Here is a 23,952-nt window from a genome sequence, read left to right on the forward strand (position 1 = left end):
GACCTCATATATTAAAATAAAAAGCCCAAGGGAGGGGAAAATAAAACAGTAAACACCCTTCAGAGCTTTCTTCTAACATGCTAAGTTGTATCACCAGGACCATTTATTTTCTCCCTTCAGAGACAACCTTTATAATCATGAGCCAACAAAGCAGCTGCCTGATTTCTGCCACTTGGGTTGAAGTGGAGGCAGGAGGATACGAAGCATACAAGTAGCAGTTAGGTCTTAGAAAGCATTTAAGCATTTTCTTCTTCTTAGTCATTCATTATTTTTGTGCATAATTTTTACACACTTAGCCACCTCTTCCTCAAGATGCTCTCATATGCATTCTTCTCTGGCTTCCTAATACATAGAAATTAAGCAAGCTTATTCCTCAGTCCCTCCTCTCTTACCACTCTCGCCACTCTCCCAAGATCAAATAACACATCTCCAGTTTCCTATTATTACTGTGTGCTCCACCATCACCTCACTTTCAAAATACCTAAAATGGAACTCATCACCTTCTCATTTTAAATCCCCTGCATACTGCAGCCAGGTTCTTCTTAAACCACATCATTCATCACATCAATTAGGCATGAAGGAAACTGGGGGATAATTTTAAACAAGTACAAATCCAAACTCCACAATCTCTCATTTAGACTCCACCATAATGGAAGCTGAAGCTAATTTTGCAATGTATTTAACCAGTGGTCTCCAACATGAATCTTACACTTGAATCAGACTCTAACTCATAATATAATAGGTATATTTCCACTTCTGCAGCTCTACTAAATGACTTTTTTCTACCTGAATCTAACCTTTCCTTCAAAACCACTAAAATTCTTCTGCCTTTAAAAAGCCTCCTCTTACTGCCCTAATTTATGATGTTTTCTTTCTGTATTCCTATTTTCAGTCAAACATATACTGAATGTCTGCCTGGTACCAGGCATTGTGCTGCACACCAGGTATACAAGGAAAAATATGGAGTCTCTGAGTCATGAACCCCCATCAAACTATTGTGGAAAGCAAGTCAGAAAACATGTGGCTGAAATTCCATATCATAAGTATAAAAATAGAAATAAAACAGAGGACAATAATTGAACAAAGGAGAAAGTAATCATATTTGCTTGAAGGGGTTTAAGGAAAGGCTTCACAGAGGAACAGGTAGCATGCTCTTGAAGATAAATGTTATTTTTCCAAAAGGAGATAAGAAAGAGGATAATAACCATCTCAGAAGAAGGAAACAGCATGAGAAAGGACAATAACACTACCCACCCAAGGAATAAGTAATTTTGTATAGGAACATACTTTATAAAAAATGAACAACAGATAAAGACGTCATACAAAGCAGTTTCAACACTGGCTAATAGGCAGTAGAGAAACAATGAAGAAGTGTGAGCAAGGGACTAACAGGATCAACTTTACCATTTGGGCAAATCCTCTAGGATCAGAAGGGTGGTCAACTAGGGGAAGACAGAGACTAGAAACAAAAACAAAAAAAATAGAGAGAGTGAGATCACTATAACAGGCCAACACCAATAATGAGAACTTGAATTAAGGTAGCAGCTAATATATAAGAGGAAGAAGGATCATATTTTACTAATTTGAATGTAGTACATAAAAGACAGGAAGGAAGGAAGAAGAACTCTTAAGTATTCTGTCCTTGATGACTAGATGGTGGGATTAATCCAAACAGTGGGGACCACGGAGATAATAAGTTGACAGCAGGACTGGGGAGATGGAGAAGAGTTCAGTAACCTGTCAGACAGCGACGTAAACAAACGACAGCACCACACTTCAGTATGTAACTCTTCTTTCTTTGAGAATAGAAAACACTTCACCATTCTTAGAATCCCCAAAGGCCAGACACAGTGACACATATACACTAAATTTAGATAAATTGTTACTATATAAAGGCAATAGATAACAAAATAAGTCTATGTGAGAATGAGATCAGCCTAATAAAAGAGAGGGGTAAAAGACAGGATTTTGGATGTTCTTCTATTAGAAGAGGAAGAAAACCTGTAAATCTGTAAGAATTATCTAATCTGGACTATTAACCTGAAATGTTGCTATTAATACTTTACAACTGTCAAAGAGTGTCTATGAGGATGTGTGTGTGTGTGTGTGTGTGTGTGTGTGGTATATATGTGTGTATGTATGTATGTGTGTGTATATATGTGTATATATATATACACATATAAAATAAAATAGTTTTATTGTGAAACAACTTCCAAGAGTGCCTAGCAATAAGACTCATAGTTTAAATTATGTGAATCAAATAAATGAAGGCTCCTGTCTTTATCAACCCAATACTGACCTCTAGTGGACTAAAGGAATATATAAAAATGACCTTTTGAATCAGAAACTAATTGAGAAGGGTTGGAGGCCTGATATTACATGGACTTTAATAACAGGGTGCTATAACAAAACAAACAAACAAACAAAAACCTTCTTGGAGTAAGACAGGTCTTTAAGTCTAAGTTCTGAAATTTATTAATTCTATAACCTTGGCAACTGCTTCACTTCTCTGGCCAACATTCTCATCTATTTAAACAAAAAAACTAAGGTTAATAAAATGTACATTAGGACTGCCACAAGATTAAACGAGATAATACGAGTAAAGCATCTTGAATTAAAATATAGCTAAAGTAAATAAATAATAAATAAATAAACAAACAAATAAATAAAAATTTTAAGCTCCACCTGTCTTCCCTGTGAAAATGAGATAGAGATCTGTTTTACTTTCTACAGTGGAAGCACCTGAGATCTAGTAAATACTTAGATACGTAATCATTACTGGCATCTAATAATGTTACACATTTAGATAATCATTACTGGCATCTAATATTGCTACAGACTGACATTCAATTTTGCATTTGTACTACATTTCAAGCATTAGATATCTATAGTAGATGCCTCTGTGCTCCACGTCAGATCCTCTCCACCTCAGCTCTTATTCCAGCGAGAGCACCTGTAACCTGTTCTGGGCAGCCTTGGTAGTGTCCATAATCTAATCTGAAACCAGCTTTAACACTCCACACCTCAAGCCCCCTTCCCTGGGTCTTTGCTGTTAATACCACAGTGTAGAATCCCAGAAGAACCACTTAGCACTCTCAATTGTCAACCTAGAAGTGAGGCAATCATCAACAAAATAAGTGGCAGATAAATGCATTGTGTCCCTCCCCTAGTCCATTCCATATGAATTAAGAAAACAATTAACCTACACATTGTACTGACTACAAACTTCTTTTTACTTCTCCTGACACTTAAAACTCCTGTTCCATAGATTATACACTTGAACAGACCACTCACATCTCAACCTCTCAGGTTCCCTCAGGAAAATGAAGGCTAAAAAAACGACCCATACAACAAAATAGTGGAGCAGGATTATGCCCACTGTTCTGTGTCTGAAGCCCCCAAGGATCATTGAAAATAACCAGCAAGATCAAGAAATGATGACTCCACAGTTGCCTCTTCAAATCTCACCAATTGTAAGAACTGCAAAGGAGCTGCAATTTCACACTTATCAGCACTATCTCTGGCAACTAGCATTCTTTGGCAACTAGCTCCAGTATTAGATTCAAACAAAATGAAAGCAAAACAAGGAGAGTGATTCTGAACAAAGGAAAAAGTCAAGATCATATCAAAAAAGTTATTCGCATATTAGTGTACACAGGGATATGTACCTGTGTGTACTTTGTGAGATATTTTAAAAGAATAAACAGACACAAACAATTTGTCATATACCTTAATCAGGTTCCAAGGAATTTCCATCAGATGAGAAATCTAGGATTATGATATTCGTGGAACCTTTATTAATAATTGAGAAAGGTGGTCATATACAACCTTTAAAATTTTAACTGAGATCCTTAGTACTTAGAAAGTCTTCACTTCATTTTTAAACCTATATTTTATTGGGGGGAAAAGTCTTTGCACTAACAAAATCCACTACAGTAGGATGTACTAAATGTAAGTTACTATAATCTGTATGAAGCAAAAGGAAAATTTTATAAAATTCTCTTGTGAATTAGGATAATTCCCAGCTCTTTAAAAATACTATCGTATACCTTTGTCAAAATACACAAGTATATATTAGTTGTAGTTAATTGGAAAATAAATTAGAAAATAAACATACAGAAAAAAAGTGGGGAAAAAAAATCTGTCAAAATCTTCACTCAGTAATAATCAGTTATTTTGGTGAATGACAGCCAGCCAGCCTATTTTCTATACATATATAGATTTTTCTTTTAGCGTCTCTGTATTTTACGTTCGTCTGCAACTGGCATTTATATTGATATGCCAGAGAGAATTATACTGACTTAATAAAAATTTGTAATATTTCTGTATAAAATATTACACAAATATCTTTTCTGACAATTAAAAACATTCATAACAATGTACTTCATTTCAAAGAACAAACTTTTATTTAAACAGTCTATCATAGAACATTTATATTCTCCCAATATTTTGCTACTTAATAATAATGCAAAGATGATCTCCAGAGCTAAAATTTTGTGCGTGTCCTTAATTGTTTTATTAGAGGAATTCCTACAGAGAAAACTTAAGATCAAATGGTAAAAGTTTCATAATCAATCAATATTGACACACTGCCCCCCAGAATAGCTGTGCCACTTCATAGTGGCACATAAAGGTGTATGAATGCTTATTTCTTAGCCCCTAAGCACCAATAGGCACTATTTCTCTTTACATTGCACGTAAGGGTTTCTAAACATGATAGAAAAGGAAGAAACAATAATATAGCATATTGGATTTGGTTGTTAAAAAACTAAAAATACCCCACTCTATAATTAAAGTAATATTTGTTTATGTTCCTCTAGTACTTCTGTAGTGTCATTTATTTTACATTAAATTTTTTGATCATTCTACAAATTATCTTGAGTATTATGCGGCTGAAAATTACTTCTTCAAATGGTTATTTACCCCACCTCAACTTTTTACAACTCATCTTTCCCAATTTTTTCTTTTAAATGTCTGCCGAATGAATATAAGCTCATGTTTTAAAAATCTAACAATACTGAAATTATTTTAATGAAAAAAGACAGTAGACTCCTTCTTATGCCTTTCCCACTCCCAATTCTGCTCTGTATAGTTACTATTTTTACACCTACATTTCTAAATAATACTCTTAGTTTATAGTAAAAACATGGCTCACTTAAAAATCTAGATCCCTGCTCTACCTATTATCACTCAGTGGATTGAGCGCTGGCCTGCGAACCAAAGGGTTGTCAGTTTGATTCCTAGTTAAGACATGCCTGGGTTGCAGGCCGGGTCCCTAGTTGGGGGTGTGCAAGAGACAACCACACTTTGATGTTTCTCTCCCTCTCTTTCCCTCTCTAAAAATAAATAAAATCTTTAAAAAAAAAATCTAGACCCCTTACCCTACTGTTTCTTCAATTATCTTTCTGAGATACTATTTTAAGTTTTAAGCAATAATCAGTGTTAATTATTATTTGATACAAACATACTATCTCAACTATTCTACTACAAAGTCAAGCATATATGAGATGATTTCATGTATTTGAATATAGTTCCTTTCTGATAAAGTTTTTTTTATTTTTCTTAGAGTATTAAATTGCCTACATTTTTAAAAATTCTCTTAATATTCTTACTACAATTAATCTTAGCTTTTTTCCCCAAAGTGTTATGCCTAAAGTCATGACCTGGGCTGATTGTCCTACAAGACTGCTTCACAACTATCATTCTAGGGGGAACTTACTTTTATCTTTCACTGGAGTTAAATCCATAGTTTAATCAATTCATTCATGTAATTTAGTCCCTCATTTTGGCAGAGCACATCCTAAGGTAATTCTTAAGAGCTGAAGTATAACAGTTAAATTTCTTAAGTCCTTGATTCTAAAAATGACTAACCTTTCTTCATATAAACTGATAAAATGTTTAACTATCTTAGAATAAAAGGTTAAAAATAATTTTCCTGCATATTACTGACAACATTGCTCCATTGTCTTCTAGCATCCATTATTGCTAATAAGAAAGGCAATGTCAAGGAGACTTCCGGCCAAGATGGAGGCCTAGACTGACACATTCCATCTCCCTCCACAACTAAGAAGGAATACAACTACTGCAAAACCAGAAAAAAACAGAAGTTCCAGAAAATATATGAAAGTCCAACGAATGAAGTTATAAAGAATGGTGCTCATCCGGACAAGTAGGAGGGGTGAAGCCGGGAAGGAGAGGTCAAGCTGTGCTATCCTCGGCAGCAGCAACGATGGCAGCAGGAAGGCAGTAAGCACAGACACCAGTATTTAAGGGGAGGTGAGAAGCGCCTGGGGAGCACCCTCAGTTGCAGACGAGACCCCTCAGCTTGCGATTCCAAAGCCGGCGAAGGAAGACCCCCATTGCCTTGGACTGTGAGGCTTGGAAGGGGTGGAGATGGAAGAGGAGGCTCCCGGTCTCTCAGCGGAGAGTGAATGGCAGGAATCCATCTTGGACCCCAACCCCCACACAAAACACTACAGTGTGGTGAGACAGGTCACCCGGTTGTAACAAGTGCATGGGGCTCCGCCCCCTATAGCACAGGAGGTGTAACAGCCCTGCCCAGGAAGCAAAGGTAAACACAAAACTGTCAGGATGGCACAGATCATGAGAGAGATCCCAGTGACACAGTTGACCGGACAGCAAATATCTAATCTAACGAAGCAGCAGATAGGAAATCTTTCTGAGGCATAGTTCAGAGTTTTGGTTATAAAAATGCTTACAGACCTAACAGCAGATCTTAAACAAGACGGGAAAGGAATGAAGGCTAGTCCTGCTGAAATGAATGAAAATGGTGGGGAGGGAAAGAAAACCGGGGATCAAATCAACAAATCAGAACATAGGGAAGGAACAGTCAACCAGTGCAAAAAGGGGAAATGAAAAGTGAGGAAAATGAGGAGAGGCTATAAGCGGGCCAACATCCGAATCATAGGGTTGCCAGACAGTGAAGAAGAAGAACTAGAAACTGAAAAATTATGTGAAAAAATAATGAAGCAGAACTTCCCAAACTTGGGGAAGGAAATAGAATTACAGGTCCAGGAAGCACAGAGAGTTCCAAAAAAGCTGGACCCAGGGAGAACTACATCAAGATACATTATAATCAAAATGTCAAAAATTAAGGATAAAGAGAGAATCGTAAAAGCAGCAGGACAGAAGAAGAGAATTACATACAAAGGAGTCCCAATAATACTATTAGCTGATTTATCAAAAGAAACTCTGCAGGCAAGAAGGGTCTGGCAAGAAATATTCAAAGTAATGAAAAGAAAAACCTACAACCACGATTACTTTATCCAGCGAAGCTGTCATTCAGAATAGAAGGGCAGAGAAAGTGCTTCCAGGACAAAGTAAAACTGAAGGAGTTCATCAGATCCAAACCACTGTTATATGAAATGTTAAAGGGACTTGTTTAGGAGAAAGAGGATCAAACCTATGAACATTAAAATGAAAACTGTATCACAACAACCAACAACAGAAGCTAGGGAATCGAAACAAAGGCAAACTAAGTAGGCAACGAGAGTGGGGAAAGAATTATAGGTTTGGGGAACATTTTGGGGGAGGTCAGCAGGGAAGGGGAAGGGGGAGAGGGAGGGAGATGGTACCGGAATTAAGAAGCATAGCAGGAGGGAGTGGAGTAGACAGGAAGATGTTGAGAAGAACAATATACACAACCAATGGGCATGGACTAAGAGGAGGGGGGACAACTGGAGGGAGGGATGTCACTGGGTGGAGGGGAACAAAGGGAAAAGAAATTGGAACAGTAATAGCATAATCAATAAAGCATATTAAAAAGAAAGAAAGAAAGACAATGTCTTTTTGACCTTCATTCCTTTGTAATTACATAACTTTCTCTTTGGAAGCTTTTCAAACCTTTTACCCTATATATTCCGAATTTCATAATGATGCACCATAACTTGGTGTAGGACTTTGTTTAAATTGTTCATTATACTGGGTAATATATTCATGAATCTAGAAATTTGAGTCCTTCCAATAAGAACTTTCTTGCATTATTGCTTGAATGATTATCTACCGTTGTCTAGAATTCTTAATTGGTACTGAATTCTACAATTCCTTCTGATGATCTTTGTAACATTTTCATATAAAAACCCAAATTTTTAATTTTTGAGGATACCTATTAAATTTTTGACATACTCTGTTTTCTTCATTATCTGTTGCCTCCAGGTACTTTTTTATTATTGATACTTGTTTTCTCATATTGGTAGATTTTGGTCTCTCTCTCTCTCTCTCTCTCTCTCTCTCTCTCTCTCTCTCTCTCACTCCTTAAATGTCTGTTAATCCTATCTGCTCATTCATGCTTAATAATAAATCACTTATGAGCTAAGGAAAGGTCTGTAGGCACAGGAATATTTGTCAACTAGCAAGCTTCACTTTTGGGAATCTAGGAGAGAGATAACCTATTTGCTGGGGATATCCAAATGTACTTTTTTGCAATCAACTTCTATCTGTCAGAGGGAAGAGGGACTGGGGTGCTGGGTGAAAGACACAACAGGACAGTTTTCCGGCCTAGATTGCGGCTGCCCCCACACTGTTTTCTAGGGCACCGTTTTGTCCCTGCTCGGGGTGGCCACCTTGTTTTCCCATAGAGGCATGCCTTTGGTGACCGTGGCCTCCGGGCTGGGATGAATCGTGCTCTTGGGGGAGGCAGTGGAGCCCAGCTGGGGCCATGGCCAGTACAATGGTAGCAGTTGGACTGACCATTGTTGCTGCAGGATTTGCAGGTCGCTATGTTTTGCAAGCCTTCAAGCATATGAAGCCTCAAGTCAAACAAGTTTTTCAAAGTCTGCCAAAATCTGCCTTCAGTGGTGGTTATTACAGAGGTGGGTTTGAACTCAAAATGATAAAATGGGGAACAGCATTAATACTAGGTGTAAGCCCTACTGCCAATAAAGGAAAAATAAGGGATGCTCATCAAGGAATTATGCTTTTAAATCACCCAGACAAGGGAGAATCTCCTTATATAGCAGTCGAAATCAATGAAGCTAAAGATTTACTAGAAGGTCAAGCTAAAAAGTGAAGTAAATGATGAATTTTAAGTTCTTAGTTATGTGTACAAGTGCCAGCTTTTTAAAAAATGTCCCAAAGCTACAAATTTTAAAAATGATTTAGTACAAACTAAGCCAAAGCCTTGTGTAAGTTTAAATTTGAGGGTTTTAAATCAGATTATAGAATAATTGGAGCTTACTGCTCAACAATTACGGATAAATACATACCATTTGAATAGAAATATTGTTCATTATTCATTTAGCAATCTAACAGGAGACTGATAAACTGGTAATTAAACTACAATGTGATAAATACAATGATTGAATTAGTATAGGTTGTTACAGAAGACTCATCTCATTGGGAAGAAAGGTTGTCAAGGTACAGAGAGCTTGGAACTGTGAATTTAAAAGTGAATTTAGCCACAACTTTGAGCTAAAAAAAATTGATGTAGGTATGTATATGTCACTTGATAGAATTTGGATTTCATATATTAAAAACTTGATAAGAAAGAGGAAGAAAAAAAAGACACACAACAGTATGGTGATTACCAGCGGGAAAAGGGGATGAGAGCAGGTAGAAGAGAGTAAACGAAGGACAACTGGTGATGGAAGAAGACTAGATTTTGGATGGTGAACACACAATAGAATGTATAGATGTTGCTTTATAGAATTAATACACTTGAAACCCATCTAATTTTATTAACCAATGTAACAAAAAATTCAATAAAAAATAAATTAGTTAATTTAAAAAAAAGAACCTTCTAATCACCCATCTAAGAATATAAGTGTAAATATTTTATGAACCGGACTACAGAAGAAATGTGGAGGAATTAAATGCTTTGTATACTAACTTTCAACAAACCACACATTTGAACTCTGTCATAACTCAGACCTCCAAAGTCTCAGACAATAGAGTTCTCTGTATTGAACTGTTTTCTCCATTCCCTATGCACCTCAGTTTATACTCTCAGTTGGAGCTTCATACTCTCTGCTATATAATAGATTTCCTTTAGCTTTTTTTCCTACTTTATTTAGATGTTATTGACATATAGCATATATAAGTTTAAGGTAGACAATGCTGTTAATGTGATGCTCATACATATTGCAAAATGATTACCACAATAGGTCACTTAACATCTTCATTCCATTATATAATTATCATTTTTGTGTGTGGTGACAATTATGACCTACTCTCGTAACAACTTTCAAGTACATAATAAAGTATTGTTAATCATAGTAACCATGCAACATCAAAATTACAACTAAAACATATAACAACCATCACTCAAAACCATCAGAAATCAAGCTGAATGGGAAGTCTGACAACTACAGAATTAATCACATCCATCCAGACTGGTAGAAGGGGCGGAGACACAGAAGAGCCTGTCCCATAACCATGTGTGGTGGATAAAAATGTGGGAGGGATATCTCAGTAGCGAGCAGTCCCAGCCCCACAGCAGGCCCCCCAGGCCCAGGGTTCCAGTTATCAGGAATATAAGTCCCCATAACTTCTAGCTGCAAAAACTAGTGGGGAATAAAACAGCAGAAGAAACTTCTGGAGTCCCAAGCAGTTCCCCTTAAGAACCCACACATGGATTCACCTACCCAGACTCACTCCCTCTGAGCTCCAGCACTGGGGGAGCAATGTGAAAGACACAAGTGGCATACAGGGAGGAAGTGTCTGCCATCAAGGTGAGAGATGGAGGACAGCTTTCTCCCAGACAGAAAGGTGAGCAGAGGCTATTTCCCTTTTCTGAGCCCTCCCCCACAGAGCCATAGAGCTGGCAGGTGGGTGCCAAATCTGAGACTCCATCAGTGTGGCTAATATTGTTTGCCTGCCCTGGAGGTTCAGAGACTCCATCCCACCCAACCTACATGCCCACCCAAAATGTTAACTGTGACTTTTCCATACGAATGGCAGATCTTTGCTTATGCTTCACAATTGCCTATATACTCTCAAACAAGCAACAGCCAGCATCAATGAACCGCCAGCCCCCAAACCACTTGCTAAGTAGCCCCAATAGCAGCAGCCAGCCTAGATTCACAGCTTGGCTTTGCCTGGGAATCTCCAAGCTCAGCACAAATAGTAGCAGCCATCTCAAGATTGCTTTATAGCCAGGCAAGGTGGTCCTAGGCAGAATACAGGTGGGGGTTGACCTTGGCCTGCCCACCTGGGAAACCCCAGAACCTGTTCACCCAATGGACAGCTACAGACCATGTCAGGGCACCAGCGCCTTGACACTGCACAGCTGATCCTTCACAGAGGGTGGAGGTTGGTGATCAGTGGTCACAACCAGTTCTTGCAATTGACTGGCCTGCGTAAATCTCTCCAATTGACCTGCCAACAGCAATCAAGGCTCAACTATAAGAAGAGGGTATACTCAGCACGCATGAAGGATACACCTTGAGTACTCAGCCTGGGTGATAGGGGAGGCTGTGCCACTGGACCTGAAAGGCCACCTACTAAATTAGGTCACACTACCAAGACAGGGAGGTATAGCAGTTCCACCTAATACACAGAAATGATCACAGGGAGGCTGTCACAATGAGGAGACAAGCAACATGGCCCAAATGGAAGAAAAGATCAAAACTCCAGAAAAAGAACTAAACAAAATGGAGATAAGCAATGTATCAGATGCAGAGTTCAAAACACTGCTTATAAGGATGCTCAAGGAACTTGGTGAGGACCTCAACAGCATAAAAAAAGATCCAGTCAGAAATGAAGGATACACTAATTGAAATAAAGAATAATTTACAGGGAAACAACAGTAGAGTGGATGAAGCTGAGAATCAAATCAATGACTCAGAACATAAGGAAGCAAAAACAACCAATCAGAACAAATCACAGGGGTGCCAAAAGGAGAAGAGAAAGCAAGAAATTGGAAATCTATTTTTTAAAAATAATGAAAGAAAACTTCCCTAATTTTTTGAAGGAAATAGACATGCAAGTCCAGGAAGCACAGAGAGTCCCAAACAAGATGGGACACAAAGAAGAACACGCCAAGACACATCATAATTAAAGTGTTAAAGATAAAGAGAGGATCTTAAAAGGAGTTCCCATAAGACTGTCAGCTGATTTCTCAAAAGAAACCTTGCAGGCTAAAAGGGATTGACAAGAAATATTCAAAGTCATGAAAAGCAGATCTATAGCCAAGATAGTTCTACCCAACAAAGATATCATTTAGGATTGGAGGGCAGATAAAGAGCTTCCCAGACAAGAAAAAAACTAAAGGAGTTCATCATCACCAAACCATTATTATATGAAATCTTAAAGAAACTTATTTAAGAAAAAAGATCAAAACTATTAACAATAAAATGGCAAAAAAGTAAATATCTATTAACAGTTGAATCTAAAAACCAAAGTAAGAAAACAAGAAGAGCAGAGACAGAATTATTGATAGAGAAAGCATTGTAATGGTTGCCAGATGGCAGGGGGTTGAGGGGGAATGGGTGAAGAGGTGAGGGGATTAAGAAATACAAATAGGTAGTTACAGAATAATCATGGGGATGTAAAGTACAGTATAGAAAATGTAGTAGCCAAAGAACTTATATGCATGACCCATGGACATGAACAATAGTGTGGGGACTGCCTGAGGAAGTGCAGGGTGGTAGGTTGAGGGAGCAAAGGGGGAAAACTGGGGCAACTGCAATAGCATAATTAGTAAGATATAATTTTAAAATAAAAATAAAAATTATAGTGACCATGCTGTATATTAGACCCCCAAAACTTATTCATCTTAAAAGTTGGAAATTTGTACCCTTTGACCAGAATCTCCCCTTTTTTCCTACCTCCCAGTCTCTGACAACCACCATTCTAATCTCTACTTCTAAGAGATTGGCTATTTTAGATTCCACATACATACAAGTGATATTATGTAACTTTTGTCTTTCTCTACCTGATTTCACTTAATCAAATGACCTCAAGGTCCATCCATGATGTCGCAAATACAGGACTTCCTCCTTTTCATGGCTGAATAATATTCTATAGTATTTATACAGCACATTTTCTTTATCTATTCATCTGTCAGTAGACACTAAGTTGTTTTCATGTCTTGACTATTGTGAATAATGCCACCAGTTTTATTCTTCTTTATCAGAATTGTTTTGGCTATTCAGGACCTTTTGTGGTTCCATACAAATTTTAGGATTATTTTTTTCTACTTCAGTGAAAAATACCACTGGAATTTTGACAGGGATGGCATTGGATCTGTAGATTGCTTTGGAGAGTATGAACATTTAAATAATATTAATTCTTCTAACCCATAAACATGGGATATCTTTCCATTTATGTCTTCTTCAATTTTTTTATTAATGTATTATGAAATTCAGTGTACAGACCTTTTACCTCCTTGATTACATTTATTCCTAAGTATCTTATTAAGTTTAATATTGAAAATGGAATTGTTTTCTTTATTTATTTTTAGAGAAATACATTGGCACTGTATAGAAATACAACTGATTTTTATATGTTAGTTTTGTATTTTGTAACTTTACTGAATTTGTTTATTTCTAATAGTTTTTTGTTGGAATCTTTAAGATTTTCTATATATAAAACCATATCATCTGTAATCAGAAACTATTTTTCTTACTACTTTTTGATTTGGCTACATTTTATTCATTTATTTATTTATTTTGACTAATTTATCTGGCTAGGACTTCCAGTACTATGTTGGAAAGGAGTGATGAGAGTGGGCATTCTTACCTGCTTCCTGATCTTAGTGGGAAAGCTTTCAAGCTTTCACCACTGTGTATGGTGTTAGCTGTAGGTATTTCACATATGGCCTTTATTATGTCAAGATATGTTTCTTCTACACCCAAGTTGTTGAGAGTTTTTATCATGAACGAGTGTTAAATTCTGTCGAGTGACAGAATGAGTGACTTTTCTGCATCTACTGAGATGATCATGTGATTTTAATTTTTCAATCTATTAATACACATTTACTGATGTGCATATATTGAACCATCCTTGCATCCCAGGAATAAAATCCATTAGATCATGGTCTATGGTCCTTTTAGGTGCTGTTGAATTCTGTTTGCTACTATTTTGTTGACAGTTGTTGCATCTATATTTATCAGGAATATTGGTCTGTAGTTTTCTCTTGTTGTAGTGTCCTTATCTAGTTATGGTATCAGGGTAATGCTGGCCTCTTAAATAGGAGTATTCTCCTCTTCAATTTTTTAGAAGAGTTTGAGAAGGATTAATGTTAATGCTTCTAGAAATGTTTGGATAATCCACTAGTAAAACTATCTGATCCTGGGCTTTTCTTTGTTAGGAGGTTTTGATTACTGTTTCAATCTCCTTATTAGTCCGAATGAATGAATGAATGAATGAACTGAATGAATGAATGAATGAATGGCATCAAAAATAAAAAAAATAATTGGGCAAATATAAAAAGAAAGAGAGGAGTTGTTTTTGTTTTTGTTTTTTTAAATACAGAGTGATCAAGGAGAATCTCTTTCATAAAGTGGCACTTGTTTAACTACTGATTCATGTCAATATTTCAACCAAACCAAGTTTCAACTAGAAATGTGATATCAACAAAGATGCTAATTTAACATTCTGCTTCTATGTTTTCATTGTAACAAAGGATAATTACAAAAAAAATATAAGACTTTTATGTAACCCCTTTTTATTTCAGAAGATAACTACTAAAAATGAGGGGAAAGAGTAGGAATATATCCACCTACTACACATATTCTGTGGTCAGGTTTAACAACTCACATAACTTTTAAATCACTCTTCTCAGTCAACTTCACCTAAATGAGACCTAAAAAATAAATACCAAAAATCACAATGATCAGTGGTAGACTATAAAGTAGTGCAGCTAACCGTCTTTAAAGTTTCTTTTCATTTAAAATATGGTTTCACTTGAAAGTTAAACTATGCCTGTGGTATCATCAAAGACATTTAATTTACAGGCAAGAAGAATGTCAAATGCCTTGCAACTGGGTGTCTTTCCAATAAGACAGTCTTACAGATTTAGAGACTTGTTTGTGGGTTATGTTACATAAATTAACATGTGTTTTCTGTTTTCAAAGGGCATAAGCCTAGGATTTCATTACCTGAGTTATTATCTGTACGTACAGGCCTCACTTAATCCTATCTGCAGCGCTGCCTCCTGAGACTCAACGGTTTGGCTGAACTAAATGGCTGGGTTGGTGAAGAATGGGGTGGTCTGTGGGCTTCACTTTAAAACTGGTTCCTCTTTTCTATCCTAATGGATTGGACCAAAAGGGCCCAGAGGTCTGAGAGGGGGGGAACCCTAAAATATTTCCCTCAGCTCAAACTAAGTATAATGGGCAAAAGGGTTTTGGACAGGTGAGATGTGCCTAGCACACCTTCCTCCAAAGAAGCCCCCTTTTTTTTTCCCCTATTGTAGGACATTGAAAAATTAATCCCTGCCTTTTGTCATCTAGTAGTTATGGATTAAATAATGTCTTTTAACCCTTTTGCCAAATCTGTTGCCCCCAGAATACAACAAGGATGCCAGCCTGTTAAGCCAAGCATGCCGTTGTCCAGGGACAGCCAACTGACCTGGAGTCTGCACAATCCTTCCCCATGTGTGAAGGCCAGCCTCCCCTCCACACCCCCACTCTTATTAGGGATTTCTGGACCCAAGAGTAGGTAGGACGATGACCATGTCCAGCTTGAAGCAGTTAGAGGAGCTTGAGACCTTCACCCATTGTCCTTTATAAGATTATAAAGGCTCTTAATATCTGAGAGGGAGGGATTATTTTTTATTGTTAAAATAATTAATTAATCATTTATTTATTTAAAAAAAAGACTATATGAAAGGGTGAAGCGGGAGAGCTTGTATGTACGAACCATGGGCATGAATTTGGTGGGGGATTGCTGGGGGGTGTGCTGAGTGGAGGGGAGCAAAGGGGAAAAAATTGAAATTATTGTAACAATATAACCAATAAAATATAATTATATAAATAAATAAATAAATACCAAATAAATATATTGCTGTGTAGTGTAGTCATAGTATATCACCAAACTAGATAATAAACTATTATTCTTCATTTATGCTTTATAAAAACAAGTTTAAGGAAGAATGTCTTCTTTTAATATTCCATTACAAAACTTACGATCAAAACCCAAGTGAGAAAAACAAACACATAAGAAATAACACAATGAAGAACTATAGTGGTAGAAACTAAAATCAACAGCATCTTGGGACCTATTCCTGAACAGTGAGAATTATTCCATAATAATTATATTGATTCATCTTTTGGCAAAATTAAAATTCTAATAAATCAACCTTTATCCCTTGTCTTCTTTATAGGAAAGTTGATGTCTTGCCTTCACCCATAACTTTATATTCTAAAACGCATTCCTAATAGAAACCAGAGTCTCAATGGCTCTCAGAAGCAGGGGAGAGTCCTGACCTGTGTGGCTCAGTTTCTTGGACATCGTCCCACAAAGCAAAATGGTTGCTGGTTCGATTCCCAGTCAGGGCACATGCCTGGGTTGTGGGTTCAGTCTGCAGCTGGGGTGCATGCTAGAGGCAACCAATTGATGTTTCTCTCACATATTGATGTTTATCTTCTTTGCTTTCTCTCTCCCCTCCCCTCTTTCTAAAAATAAATGAATAAAATTTAAATTTAAAAAAAATAGTAGAGGAGATACCCATCTGTCCAAAATGTCTCAGGTACAAGTCAGTTCACCTAAGACGAGTATTGTTACTATATAGCTTCAAACTCTGATAATTACATTTGTTTGAATGGAGGTGAGTGCAGGAGGGGAGTTGAGAGTGGTAGGAAGTAGGAAGAGAAAAAATTTTAAATCAGGTATCAGTAGTAAGACTCCAAAGGACAAATGCTTCCTATTCTAACAACATTATAATGATGATTCCAATCTCGTATAAATAATTCCTTTCAGGTATACCATTCGGTGTTCTCTGTGCAGTAACCCAATTGGGGTTTGGATTTATCTGTCAGAAAAAAATTTTCTTTTCTCACAGATTTCTTCACAAGGAAGTTAAAATTAAAGGAACTGCTGTGACAAAACAGCAAAGCAGTGCAACTAAAAAAAAATACTGGACAAAGATTCAGACCTAACTTGTAGTTCTAACTGCTATTAATGAGTTGTATGTGCTTGTATGATTTTAGTTTGTTAAGTGAAGTCCTAGATTTAAAATGGTAGACACCTGAAACAACAGTAATTCAGTAACGAAAACATATAAATAGAACAAACTATATCAGAGTTTATAAGTAAAAGATAAATGGGTCGCTTTTTTTAAGTACCATAACTTTTTCTGACAAGATACATGACACAAAATTAGTGTACTATGGTAATTAGTATCCACAATCAGAATTAAAATAGTAACTCTAGTTCTAAGTAAATCGTAGTTTCTTTCCTTCCTTCCATCTACTTCAACAAAGTTTACAAAGTACCTTGAGTTTTAAATCTTATCAAAATGGAAAATATTCAACAACATATATTGAATATTTGGAGCACTTAGGCATATGATCCAGAAAAAAAAATTCTTTTGTTAAACCAGTACATTTTAAATTTTGGAAGACAGCAGGATATTAAGGTATATCCTATATTTCTTTCTATTCAAGTGATTCACTGAGACATTGTCTGCCAAAAACTTAGTTTTCCCCTGGTAAAATTAAGAGTAAGTCTAAAAACAAGTTGCTGCAAGTACATGCACCAAGTCTCTACAACTACTTCCCTATGTCTACCTACTTACTCTTTTCTCATGTTTTTGCACCATGAAAATGATATAACAGATCCAACATAATTTGCTTGACTGAAAATGTATTGAATGAAAAAAAAATGATGTGTTAGAAAGCCACATTGGATTTAAACATTCTGTTTCAAATAAAGGCTTCTATAAGAAGTCCAATGAAGAGAAGAAATTTAAAAACCACATCAAAGTGAAGGGCAATACTCCAAACTGCCCTCTAAAGAGAGGAGAATGATGAAGGAAGCCAATTTTTAGCAGAGGAAACCCATACCTTTAGTGTGGTTTACTAGGAAAGCCAGGGTATGCTTCTCCTATCCTGCAAATTACCTTGACTTCAGGGCATAATCTTAGGACTGCACTAAAGTTACTGGACAGAAGTCACTGGCTATGTAGAATGCTAATGAGACAAAGCAAGGATGGGGAATCCAAATATATGTAAACAACTTCTCATAGAGAAAAAACTCCATACAAGGAAAACCTTGGTTATGGTCCTACTAAAATTCATACATCATATAAACCACTGGTAACAAAGCAAACCTGGAAAAATAATATGGATAACAGTGTGGTTTATAAATACACATTTAAAAAGTTCTAAGAACACTAAACTTACGTCAACATTTGAACAAAAAGAGTATCTAAAGAAAAGCTACCAAAAGACCCAATCTATACAGAACAGGAATATTTATTAGAAAATTATGTAAGTCATTATGCTGTGCTTAGTTCACACACTCTGGAAATTTCAAAAATAACATAGAAAAAAAGTGCAAAAACTACAGTTTCCAAAGCTTAGCTTCAACCACTTTGAGAAGTTTCCATCAAAGTGTCAAAAGTTCTAAACAAACCATTCTCTTCATTTTAGGTGAGCATGCCAAGCACTGTAACTGGCACAGAGTAAACATTTGAAAATGACATTTTCTTGCTTCCATAATCTAATATTTCTTTGTTTTATCAATAGTTTCCTATCAACATAGATGTGTTTTTCATGAACCACACGAGTCTGGTAAGAAGAGTGTAAGAGCAAGAACATATCCCTCTTAAGAAGTGTCATAGGAAAAGGAATGGCACAGTAACAATTTATGCAGCCTATGAAAGACTAAACATACAACCATGATCTAGTTCATAAAAATACATTAAAAAGCTAAATCAGATTTCCCACAAAATTAAGTGTTGATGAAACACAGAGGACAGGAAGAATTCTATGAGAAAGAAGAACATATCTCTACTACCTACACCTATAAAATAGTGCCATAGAAAAGAGAATAGCAATAATTACAATTTAGCTAATCTATGAAAGACTAAACATTACACATATAATCTAGTTTATGAAAATAAATAAAAAGGCTAATACAAATGTTACACAAAAACTGAGTAGTAAGCTGTGAGACTTACTCTCAATGATGTTATTATCATTTCCATTTAGATTGTCTATCTACACATATGATTTTAAATGCCTCACTTTTATGCTCAAAGAAACTAGTGATGTTTGTTGTTTTTTTGTTATTTTTTATGCTGTTTTGTGATGATCCCTGCAGCTGATTTACTATGAAACAGAGTTAAAAGAGAGTTATGGTTACCTCTGTGGTTCTAACTAGTTACTGCACATTTTGTGTTATGATGTTTTATGAGTCTTTCTAATGGACTGAGACACAATTTAAAGACACCATTTTACAATATCCTTTTGAATGGAATCATATTTTTTAGAAACAATATTACAAAAAGCAGGCTTTTTGTAAAAGAAAAAGAGAACAAAGTTAATAAAAAAAAAATGACAGCAAGACTGGCTCAGGGCCAAAGATCCATTTGAAACTTATAAAATCTTCCTAAGATCAGATGAACATGTGTTCTCTTATTGCTAGGTGTAAAACTATACACTCACACAAGCTTCTGTTTCCAGTTTTAACTTAAAAGCCAGCTGTTTCTCACGATATTGAAGGTTCTTATGCATCCTGCTAATAAAATTCAATTTTGTTATTACAGTAGGTATCTAGTCCAGTAAAGATGATCAAGTTTAAATTCATAAAATGTGTAAGGCAGACAATCTGTAAATAATTTTGAATCTAGGAATATCATTATATAGCAAATAAGAGGGAATGTAAATATATACGAAAATGAAATGAGATCAAAAAAAGAATAAATTCTACAACATAAATGTGAAGAAATATTATTGAATAATTTTTTAAATTTATGTCTTTAAAGAATATTTAATTACATGGAGAAATACTCATATATCAAGTTTTTTAAAAAATCAAGACAGCTCTGACTGGTATGGCTCAGTGGGTTGGGCATCATCCTGCAAACCAATAGGCTGCCAATTCAAAACTTGGTCAAGGCACGTGCCTGGGCTGCAGGCCTGGTTCCCAGCTGGGCGCATGCAAGAGGCAGCTGATAGATGTTGCTCTCGTACATTGATATTTCTTTTCTTTTCCCCCCTTCCCCTCGCTCTAAAAATAAATAAATAAAACCTTTAAAAAATCAAGATATATAGGATCAAAATTTTATAAAATAGAGGTGGATACAAATGACTATAAAAGAATATCCACTTCAGGCAATGGTGAACTAGACAATTTAGATAAGAAAAGCTGAACAAAATGTGAAAATCATCTACTTGAAGATTCAGAGAGCTAACAAAATGGTGACAATTTATTAAGCCAGGATCCAGGAAAGGGAAGTGACATGGGAAAGAGACACCAACATTTGTAGCCATTCTTCCTTTGAGGGCATTTACCAATACTGAAAGAACAACAGACTGGCTAAATGGTACTTTTTACAGCACCAAGTGATTAGAAAAGAGAAATAAAAGTTAAATTCATTCAGAGAGGAATGGTCATGGTATGTATACCCTTCATTGTGGGTTAGAACCTTGACCAGTTACACCTTACGATGAGGTTAAAACAGGATTAGATAGGCCCCTTGCAGAAACTCATAGTAAGCATTAAACTGGATTAAAGTGATCCCAAAGTACTACTGTCCCCCAAGCTTCCTAGAATAATACTGTTCACTGGTGTCTGGTAAAAGAAAACTTAACTCCTCTCTGAGGAAGGATACTATCATCCTAGACTTTAAATTGCTTCTACGTACAATTTTGAAAGTATAATTACCAACACACTTAAAAGTAATCAAATAAAAAAAAAGATAAGACAATGGGGTGGGGGGGCACTGGGGGTAGATGGAAAAAATTACATCCAAACTCCAAAATTTGTAATTATTAGATACAGACTTTAAAGATTCAAAGCAGGACATCACTACAAACCCAAAAAAACATTCAAAAATTAGGAAATATTATGAACAATTTTATGCATATATATTCAACAACTTGGATAGAATAGACAAATTCCTTGAAATATATAACCTACTAAAGCTCACTCAAGAAGAAATAGATAATCTGAATAGGCCTGTATGTATTAAAAAAAATGGAACTTGTAGATAAAAAATCTTACAACAAATAAAACTGTAGGCACACATTGTTTGCTACTAAATTCAATCAAACATTTGAGGAATACTTTTTTTTAAGCTTGTAGATGTCAAGCTTCTCAATAATAATGGATGTCAAAAGACAATGGGATGGGAAAGAAAGACAGCTCAGGAAGGACCTGTTACAAAGACAATATAAAAAGTTAAAATGGTTTCAGCTCTGAAGTGTAAAAAGCTTAGAAGTTGTCACTCCTGTCCTCACAACAAGAGAAAATCTAAAAATACTAGAAAACAAATTAACTTTTCTTAGATCCACAGAGAACTGAGGTTTCAATGCCAAATGCCACTCCAAAAACAAAAAAGACAGGTGAACACAGAGAATCACAGCTTACCAGACACAGAGGTCCCTGGAACCTACCCAGTACTGGTAGGAAAACTTAAATGAGAAGTAAATCTTGGTATAACACTACAGTAATCAAGACAGTATCGTTTTGGCAAAAATAATAGACAAATAATTCAATGGAAACAGACTACAGAAATAAATGGACACAAATTCAGTCAACTGATCTTTGACAATAAAAACAAAGGCAATTTGCCCTGGCTGGTGTGGCTCAATGGATTGAGCACTGACCTGTGAGCCAAAGGATTCCCGGTTCATGTCCTAGTCAGGACACATGCCTGGGTTGCAGGCCACATTCCCAGTTAGGGGTGTGTAAGAGGCAACCAGTCAATGTATCTCTCACACATCAATGTTTCCCTCCCTTTCTTTCTCCCTCCCTGCTCATCTCTCTAAAAATAAATAAATGAAATCTTTGGGGGAAAAAAAAAAAAAAGACAATTCAATGAAAAAGAGATACCCATGTCAACAAATGGTACAAGACCACCTGGACAGCCACATGCAACAAATAAATCCAAACACAGATGTAAATAGCATTCACACACACAAATGGATTATAGATCTAAATGTAAAATGCAAAAATGTAAAACTACTAGAAAATAACATTAGAGCCCTGGCTGGTGTGGCTCAGTGGATTGAGCACCAGCCTGTGAACCAAAGGGCTGTTGGTTCCATTCCCAATCAGGGCATATGCCTGGGTTGCAGGCCAGATACCCCACAATGTGCAGGCAACCACATATTGATTTTTCTCTCCCCCTTTTTCTCCCTCCCTTCCCCTCTCTCTAAAAATAAGTAAATAAATAATCTTTTTAAAAAATAAAGTAAATAACGTTAGAGAAAATCTAGGTCACCTTGAGTTTGGTGATGAGAATACCAACCATATGCTCCATTAAATAAAAGTTGATAAGTTTGAATTCACTAAAATCAAAAACATTTTCCCAGTGCAAAATTCTGTTAAAATAATAAGAAGGCAACTTACAGTGGGAGAAAATCTTTACAGAACTCATATCTGAAAAAAGGACTGGTATATAAAATATATAATGAACTCTTAAAACTCAACAAACAACCCAAATAAGAAATGAGCAAAAGTTCTGAATAGGCACTTCACCAAAGAAAACATACAGAAGGCAAATAAACATATTGAAAAGATGCTCAACATTATCTATTATTAGAGAACTTCTCATTAAAACAACAAGATAGCACTACAGATCTGTTATGGCTAAAAAATATTTTTAATTAAAAAAATTTTTAAAACCCTGACAATATCAAATGCTAATGAGGATGTGGGGCAACAGGAACTCCCATTTTTTACTGGCGGGAACACAAAATGGTACAGCTACTATGAAGACAGTTTGGTAGTTTCTTGCAAAGCTAAATAAAGTCTTACTCAAGGTACTTACCCAAGTAAATTTAAAATTCATGTGCACACATGAGGGGAGTGAGGAGGGGAGAAAGGAGGTGGAGGAAGTTACAGAAGGAATAATGGCGATGGATGGAGACTTGATTTGCAGTGATGAACACACAGTACAGTGTAGAGATGATGTGTAGTAGGACTGTGCACCTGAACCTGTAAAACTTTGTTAACCAGTGTCACCCAAAAAATTCAATAAAAAGTTTCTGGGCACAAATATTTGTAACAGCTGTATTCATGATGGTCAGCACTTGAATGGAACTAAGATGAAAGGAAAAATTAACTGTGATACATTCATACAATGGAATAAGAGTCTGAAATAAAGAGAAATGATGTATCCTGCCAGAAAAAGACACAAAGGAAGCTCAAATGTATACTGCTATGTGAAAAATTCCAGTCTGAAAAGCTACATATTATAGATTCCAACTATAAGATATTCTGAAAAAAAGCAAGAATATAGAGGCAATAAAATAAATCCTTGGTTGCCTGAGGTTTGGGGGATAAATCGCTGTAAAGCATAGAAGACTTTTAGCACTGTGAAACTATTCTCTATGATACAATGATGGATATACGACATTATGCATTTCTCAAAACTTAAAGAACTTTACAACACAAAGAATAAAGCCTAACATAAATTGCGAACTTGGGCTAATAATAATATATGTCATGTCTAAAATAAAAGGATTTCCTTCTTTCTCATGGCTGAATAATTGTGTGTGTGTGTGTGTATCACATCTTCTTTATCCTTTCATTCATTGAAAGACACGTTGTTCTCATACCTTGACTATTGTGAATAATGCTGAAATAAACATATGAGTACAGATATCTTTTTGCTATCTAATTTTCATTTTCTTCAAATAAATCCTGCCATTTGCAACAACATGGACAGATTTTGAGGGCTTATGCTCAATGAGATAAGTCAGGTAGAGAAAGACAAGTACTGTATGATATCACTTAAGTATGGAACGTATGAAAGTGAAATTCATAAAAATAGAGAGTATAAAGGTAGTTACCAGGGCCCGCAGGGGTAGGAGATTT

General features: G+C 36.0%; 1 protein-coding gene and 1 pseudogene across 2 annotated transcripts in view; one reads left to right on the forward strand and one right to left on the reverse strand.

The window, feature by feature from the left end:
• EXOC6B (exocyst complex component 6B) overlaps positions 1–23,952 on the reverse strand; it is a 614,171-nt gene that overhangs the window by 387,856 nt on the left and 202,363 nt on the right. The gene's annotated exons all lie outside the window — the stretch shown is intronic.
• On the forward strand, positions 8,678–9,028 carry LOC150006204 (mitochondrial import inner membrane translocase subunit TIM14 pseudogene; annotated as a pseudogene).

The sequence above is a fragment of the Furipterus horrens genome, unplaced genomic scaffold (assembly GCF_987537825.1).
Source record: "Furipterus horrens unplaced genomic scaffold, mFurHor1.1.pri manual_scaffold_6, whole genome shotgun sequence".
Classification (NCBI taxonomy): Eukaryota; Metazoa; Chordata; class Mammalia; order Chiroptera; family Furipteridae; genus Furipterus; species Furipterus horrens.